The sequence below is a fragment of the Arvicanthis niloticus genome, chromosome 7 (genome assembly GCF_011762505.2).
Source record: "Arvicanthis niloticus isolate mArvNil1 chromosome 7, mArvNil1.pat.X, whole genome shotgun sequence".
NCBI classification, from domain to species: domain Eukaryota; kingdom Metazoa; phylum Chordata; class Mammalia; order Rodentia; family Muridae; genus Arvicanthis; species Arvicanthis niloticus.
The window spans coordinates 67,413,106-67,420,508 of NC_047664.1; the positions used below are offsets into that span (position 1 = coordinate 67,413,106).

Here is a 7,403-nt window from a genome sequence, read left to right on the forward strand (position 1 = left end):
AGCATCAAGCCAAATTGCACAGGGAGCTGAGATGAGTGCAATTTTCAGTACAGTAAATGCAGAACTGGAACACTCCATCTTGGAAGCTCTGCTTGATGCCAGCCATTACAGCTGGCTGTGACCTGGTTTGTGCAGACATCAGCTCGGGGTTACTGTTCCTCAGAGTCACACGTCTGAGGTTAAACAGGCCACTGGGCCTCAGCCTCATTTATTTTTTCTCTTCACCTTGTCTTGAGAAGCCACACTTGAGCAGGCAGCCCTCCTACTGCTTGGAAGTGGAAGGGAGGTAGAAAGTGCTGGGTTGGTACTTTTCTGATCCCCAGAGGGTTCAAACATGAACCCCCTAAGGATCCTGACAGTTCAAGCACAGAGAGCCAGAAGAGAGAGAGAGAGAGAGAGAGAGAGAGACAGACAGACAGACAGACAGACAGACTACTGTGTCCCCAGAGGCAAGCACCCAAAGTGACATGTGAAATCCAGGCTAATTACTAATGTCAGACTATTAAGTATCGTCAAAGGGTCTTCTAAGCTGGGACTATCTGGGAGAAAGAAAGACTTATCTAATAAACACTGAGTGTGCCATAGAGTTTATGTACATTGTCCTATTTAGTCAAAAACTCTATGTGGTAGGACTTTGTAAATGCCTTCTAAATTACACAGACTCATTCCTTCCTTCATTCATTCATTCACACCATCTTTCTCACAAGGGTGAAGGTAACTGGCTGAAGACAGTTTGTAATAGAAGCAGCAAGAGACAAAAAAGAAAAAGAGAGAAAGAAAGGAAGAAAGAGAAAATAAAGTGAGAAGAGGGACTTTGGGAACCCCAGTCACCTGCTGAGGCCACCCTGAGTCTACAGTGCAGAGGGCGTGCCAGCTGCAGCTGCAGTCTGTGAGGAGAAGGAAGGGATGGCGTGCATGACAGGTACAGACAGGCATGGGAGGCCGCACTGGCCGCAAGATAAGTCAAAGCAGTCAAGTGGCCATAATCTCACAGAGGAACTTCCTGAGCGCCTATAGAAGTGATACAACGTAGAGAAGGGTTGTAATGTAAGAGTTAGGGAGACGACTCTGCAATTCTGCATCCTTAGGTAAGTGTGTTTTAATGACTCCTGGCAAAGTCATTTTGACTCACCCAGGCCGTTCTTTTCTATAAACAGGGTCGATATCCATTCATAACACGCCAAAAGGTCAAAGGAGAAACTAATTCCCAAAGCAGGGATTGGAGACACTGTGCGCCATCAAATAGAGAGAAACTTTGTCAACTTCCCTTTTCATCAGTTCTGCCATGGTTATCTCTTACCTTTTACAAAACTCTTTGTTTTCATTTAGTGATAAAATAACTCCTAAGTCCATCAGCACAATCCCATTCCAAACCAATGACCATCTCTCCAGATGAGCTAAACTCCAGCTCTGTTGGGCTACGGGCGATCGTTAACAGCATTTAGCATCTTTCTTCCTCTCTCTGCCACAGATGAGCACCTCACAGCTCTAGACTCCCCCATCACCACTCTGAGGTTCTCGGAAACACAGCAGTTGTGTGAGGTGTGGCTGCTGATGCTGCAGCCAGGCTGAGCAGGACAGCCCAGGGGCCTGCATTTGGGTGCTGATAGAGCAATGCCCCCTCCCTCCAAAGGAAGGTATTAGCTGGGAACTGATGGAGCAAATACTCCAGAGGACCAGGACGGAGTCTGTCCTTGAGTCGGAGGAGATGACCCTGGAGACAAGGCAGGCATTGCTGGAGTTGCTAGTGGCTATGAGGACAGAGGCATCTGGTTTTTTTTCTCTTCTCTTCCTTCCCTTTTAAAAACTATTTTATGTGTTTGAGTGTTTTGCCTGCATGTATAGCTATGCACATGTTTGTGCCCAGTGCCCATGGGTGCCAGAAAAGAGTATTAGATTCCCCTGAGACTGGAGTTTGTTAGCCTCTACATGGGTGCTGGGAATTGAATCCTGGAAAAGCAGCCAGTGCTCTTATCCACTGAGCCATCTTGCCAGCCCAATACTGGTATTCAGAAGGCTTCCTATAGCTGATTCCATTGCACATACGTTTTTGGAAATGCCCCATGGCTCAAGATTATTTTGTTTTCCTGACCACGCCACACTTCTTATCCCATAGCCACCATCTTGTGGCATCCAGTGCAGGCCGTAGACTGCTAGCAACGTTGCTCATAGCATCGTGGCTGAGTGCTAGACGGGGGCTTAGAAAATGATGACGAACTATCACTTGGAGGCCAGAAAATGAATGACAAGATGCAGACTTGAATGGAATTTGCAGACTTGTCTCCTCGGGTGCCCGAGTGGAGTGGATGAAAGAGGAAGTGTAGCCCCTCCGTGCTGTGGCCAGTGCCTCTCCAGTGCTGGGGCCCAGCAATGGTTGGGAGGAGGGGAATTCATCTGAACCAAGAGCTTCATCCCTCTGGCTTTTTTTCCCCCTGTAGTCCTGGGATTTTTATGCATCTTAGGGAATGAGGCATCAGGTCTGAAGTAGGAGTTTGGGCCAGGAATACTTCAGTTCAGCAATTTCTTCTTGTCTTTGGAATGAGTCTTTCACCTCATCACCCCCCTTTTAAACCTTCAGGTGGAATCTGCAAGTAGAAAAGGCAATATTTACCAAGTATTGTCTTTTACCCAAAATTGACTGGATTCTTAACATGAATGTTCTTTTTGCTTTCACAGTAGTTTAGAAAATACTGGAGGGCTGGCTAAAATGGCTCGGTTGTTAAGAGCACAGACTGCTCTTGCAGAGGGCATGAGTTCTGTTCTTAGTACCCATGCCAGGTGACTCAGAACCACCTGTAATGTAATTCAAGTTCCAGGTGGTCCAATGGCCCTGCCTCTGTGATATCTGTACCCGAGCACACACATACACACACACACATCTCCATTCCACCCCCCATATAATTTTTTTAAAGTACATTTTATACTAGTTTATAGATCCTTTATTAATTGTTTTGATGCATGGGTTGCTGAGACAGGATTGCTGTTCTTCCACAGATGGGGAAGTTAAGAGTTGGAGACAGCTCACCCAGGGTCACACAGCCAGCAAATGGCAGAGTTTAGGGTTTCTCTTCCCCTGGCACCTGTCGCCATTATTCTTAGAGACGAGAAGTCACTTGGACACATAGCACACAGTCCAGTTTAGATTGCCAGCCTTCCTCTGGGTTGTTTCCGACAGGTGCACTGTGATCCTCTGGGCTTTTAAATGATGGTTAACCCCCCGACCCCTTGACTTTTATTTCTGTCCTGGAATTTGCAGCCTTGACTCATAAGGCATGCATTCTGGACTGTTCTGGTTTAGTGAGAAAGACACTCTTCTTCAGCGACAGAAGAGGAAGAGAAGGAAGAAGAAGAGAGGAATGTTCTAGCAGGGGTGGGAGTCTGACCCACCTTCCTCTGGCCCTGAAAGGCTGGAGGCTCCTCCACTTTCTGTCTTGAGTTGAAGTGGTTCTGCAAGTCAACCAGTTGAAATATCAGCTTTTGTGAAAACTCTCATGAAATCCATCTAACTTGTTTGAGTATTAGTTCCCTGTCTAGAAAATGGAGATAGTTAATGTTGTCTTCTGCATTGAATCAGGGGGGATTAATAGAGTAATTAACTAATTGTAGCAATTTGATTTTCTACTGAGAGGTGTTTTCAATATAATAATTTATACATGTATAAATTATCACATATAAGTGATACATAAATTATATATTATATAATTATTAAATTATATGTAAATGACACATACAAAGTATTACCAATTTAAAATTATCAATATATATCCACTATATATATATAAGTGATAATAAAATATCAGTCATAATTTCAAAGATCTTACTGATTAGCACAAGAGAATTTTAAGAAAACATTGAACAGGCTGTAGCTAGGACAAGAAGTAGATTCACGAGAAGAAATGTCTAAGACCAGCATTTAAAAGTAGTAGACCCAGCCTCCTTTGCTCAGGAAGTGACTCCATTTTGACAAAGTTTTGGCAAAATGACTTTGGACTCAGAAACCCAGGAGACCTGAGACTATACTGTGATCTATGTGGCTATGAAGAACTCTGGACATTCATCTCCTGCTGCCCTCTGCTGGTCATATGTGGTTCTTGCATCTTGAGAACAAATTAGAAAGAACCTGTGTACCACCCTTCTTGGCCTCTTTTTTCCATCCCCAGTAGTCCCACTGAGGGTTGGCCTACAGCCTTCCAAGTGTCTCCACTTCTCCCTAAGTTCTTATAAAACAGCACAGGATGCTGGGATGCTCAGAAGTAAAGAATCAATGGGAGGGCTGGAGAGGTGGCTCAGCGGTTAAGAGCACTGATCGTTGCTCTTCCAGAGTTCCTGAGTTCAACTCCCAGCAACCACATGTTGGCTCATAACCATCTGTAATGGGATCTGAACTTCTGGTGTGTCTGAAGACAGCTACAGTGTACTCATAAAAATAAAATAAATACATGAATAAATGAGAGAGCTTTCCCGGAGAGCATCCCAGAGATTTAATAAAGGAAGTAAAGCCTGGCTTGGCAGTGCATGCCTGTAATCTCAGCCTTTGGAATACTGAGGCAGAATGATTGCTCTAAACTCAAGGCTACTGGGCTACATAATGAGTTCTAGGCCAAGCCTGGTCTAAAGTGAGACCATGAGACCATGTCAATAAACAAAACCCAGCTGAACTCAAGTCAGAAGGAAGTGAAATGAATAATGTGCATGCACACATGAGTGTACACACACACACACACACACACACACACACATACACACACACCAAAGCTAGAAGCTAGTCTCTATTTTATGTGTAGAGAATCTGGCTTTTAATTTTATCAGTGGAATAACTCACTCTCTCTCTCTCTCTCTCTCTCTCTCTCTCTCTCTCTCTCTCTCTCCCCCTCTTTCCCTCTGTCTCTCTCCAGGGTTTTTGAGGCAGTTCTGGCTGCCCTGGATCTTAGACCAGGCTAGCCTCAAACTCACAGAGATCCACCTGCCTCTGCCTCCCGAGTGCTGGAATTAAAGGTGTGTGCCACTATGGCCAAAGACCCTCCTCTTTAAGTAGGAATCAAGTTCTTAGGGATGAAATCTTCTTTTTTTTTTCTGGGTAGTTCTGGAAGAAAATTTCAAAAGAAGTTTCGTTTTGATATTAGGTTGATTTTTATTTTACTTGAAAATGAAAAGCTGAAATTACTGGTTTTATAAAAAGTTAAAGATGTAGGGTTTTTTTTTTTTCCTCATACAAATATAGGTAGCCAAAGGCAGAGGTGGTAACTCAGGTACATCCCTGGGGTTGATTCTACCTTGGTACCTTTCTATGTGTGGATTCTAACTTGCAGCTCAAGGTGGCTGCCCCAGCTCAGGAAGAAGGGTCTGGAGAAGGGTATACGCTAGTCCTTTAAATGCGTAATTTTAGTAAGTTAGATCCCACTGAGTAGGGCTTAGGCATGGTTCACTGTGGGCCAGATTGGGAAATGAAGCTTTTACTTCCAGGCAGCCATGTATACTACTGAATACTTTACCTTTTATTGCTGAGGAATGTGTGGATGGATTTTGGGGTGAGTGGTGTCTTGCAAGCCTACTGCTGAGACTGTGGGGAAGCATTTAGTTTCACGTAGGATCAGACTGAAAATGGGATCTTGCATTCTCTTCTGCCCTCCTGGAAGTACCACCGGAGTCAAGGCTTTTAGAGGGACAACTCACATGCTGGGTCCCTTCCTGCTCTAACTTTACATTACAGTTGACATTGGCATGTCTCCCAGTGCCTCATGAATTGAAGCGTAGTCCCAGTGAAGCAGTATTCAGATCTGACCTCAGCAGTGGGCTAGCCCACTGATGGATTCATGGCTGAATGGACCATTAGGACTATCAAAACTGTAGAAGGTAGAGCCTAGCTAGGGGAAGGTCACTGAATGCACTTTTAACAGATATGTCTTGTCGATGGCCCCTTGGTCATGTTCACACCCACTCTCTGCTTCCTGGCCATCACAAAGTGAGCTGCTTTCTTCTGCCATGGTCTTCTACCACGATGGATTGACTTACCACTGTTCCTAAAGCAACGGGGCAAGAACTACAAACTCAATGAATCTATGAAACCGTGAGTCCATATCGACCGTTCCTCATGTAAGGTGGTTTCCTCAGGTATTTTGTTATAGCTAGACAGCTAAAGTTCCTTATGACTTTACCAAATACTATCTTGCTGTCATCAACTAAGCAGGCAAACAGAAGATGAATATACTGCCGTCCCTTCTCTAAAGAGCTGTTTTTCTCTCACTTGAGTGGCCTGAAGTCAACTGTAGCCCCAAAATATTAAATGCTCTTACAGGACATAGAGAAGTCAAGTCGGAACTGACCTGAACATCTCCTCCCTGGTGTCTAGCTTTTATGGTGCTGAAAGCTACTGTGCAGGCTGTGGAGGAGAAAGGACATCAGTGGTGATGCAATACTGACCTGCCAGCTAAGATATGCTCACTGGTGCAGAGGTGGCATGCAGGATAAAAGGGGCAACCAACCACCACTTTCTGATCGGATTCAAGGCCTGCTCTACCCGAGGGAGTTCATGCATGGTATTGTAGATCTGGCCCAAAGCTTATGGCTATGGAGATTATAGACTCTGGATGGGGATGGGGTGGGAGTGGGATGCATTCATAGTTTACCGCTGTCCCTGATCCTGGCTGCAGGACCTTTGTTGGCAGCGAGTAGTGTTGGATACAGAGGCTCGTGGTTGATGAAAGTGCCGAGGAAAAGTGACTTTGGAATGGGACATCTGTATCCACCCCTCCAAGGCCTAGAGAGCACCATGGGAGAGAGGTTGGAAAGACTGAGGGCTGGAGGATGGGAGGGAATGTTAGGAAATGTGGTCTTCTGGGCGGAACATCATAAACTCACATTACATAGTCAGCGTGCTCTTAGTTCACTGCAGTTACGATTACCTGTGTAAGATCAAGCCAATAATAATACTCCCCCAGGCAATACTAACTGGACTAATGGGTTCAAAAACTTAAAATGGGAGAAGACATGAAGGTGGGTAGGAGGGATGTGTTGTGTTGCTGGAGAGGGGGTGGGAGGGGACAGCTGGGGGTAGGTATGGGCAATAGCCATTGTATATGTAAGTGAAATTGTCAATAATGAGTAAAAGATAAAAAATTTGAATGAAAAAAGTTAGAGATAAACAATTCACAAATTTCAAGTTGGCACTGTTCTTAGAAGCATAATAAAGTCTAGTGCTCAGCCTGACACCCAGGAGGGGAATCACTCCTTTGTCCAGTGTATCTTTGTTGTATGCTCCCTGCCCACTGGTTACATAGTAGCCATCTTGGATGTCAGATCAACCGTCCCCAACCCATTGTGCATGCATTGAAGTATCTCTTGTACACTAGCCTAATGCTATGCTAATTTCATCATTAGGCACTGTATCCTCTCACATTGCTGCA

At 44.8% G+C, this 7,403-nt stretch overlaps 1 long non-coding RNA gene across 1 annotated transcript; it reads left to right on the forward strand.

The window, feature by feature from the left end:
• Nucleotides 1–881: 881 nt before the first annotated feature.
• Nucleotides 882–6,976, forward strand: LOC143442975 (uncharacterized). Its single transcript, XR_013111604.1, has 3 exons — nucleotides 882–1,088; nucleotides 4,896–4,995; nucleotides 5,964–6,976. It is a non-coding gene; the product is annotated as an uncharacterized LOC143442975 (long non-coding RNA).
• Nucleotides 6,977–7,403: the final 427 nt, after the last annotated feature.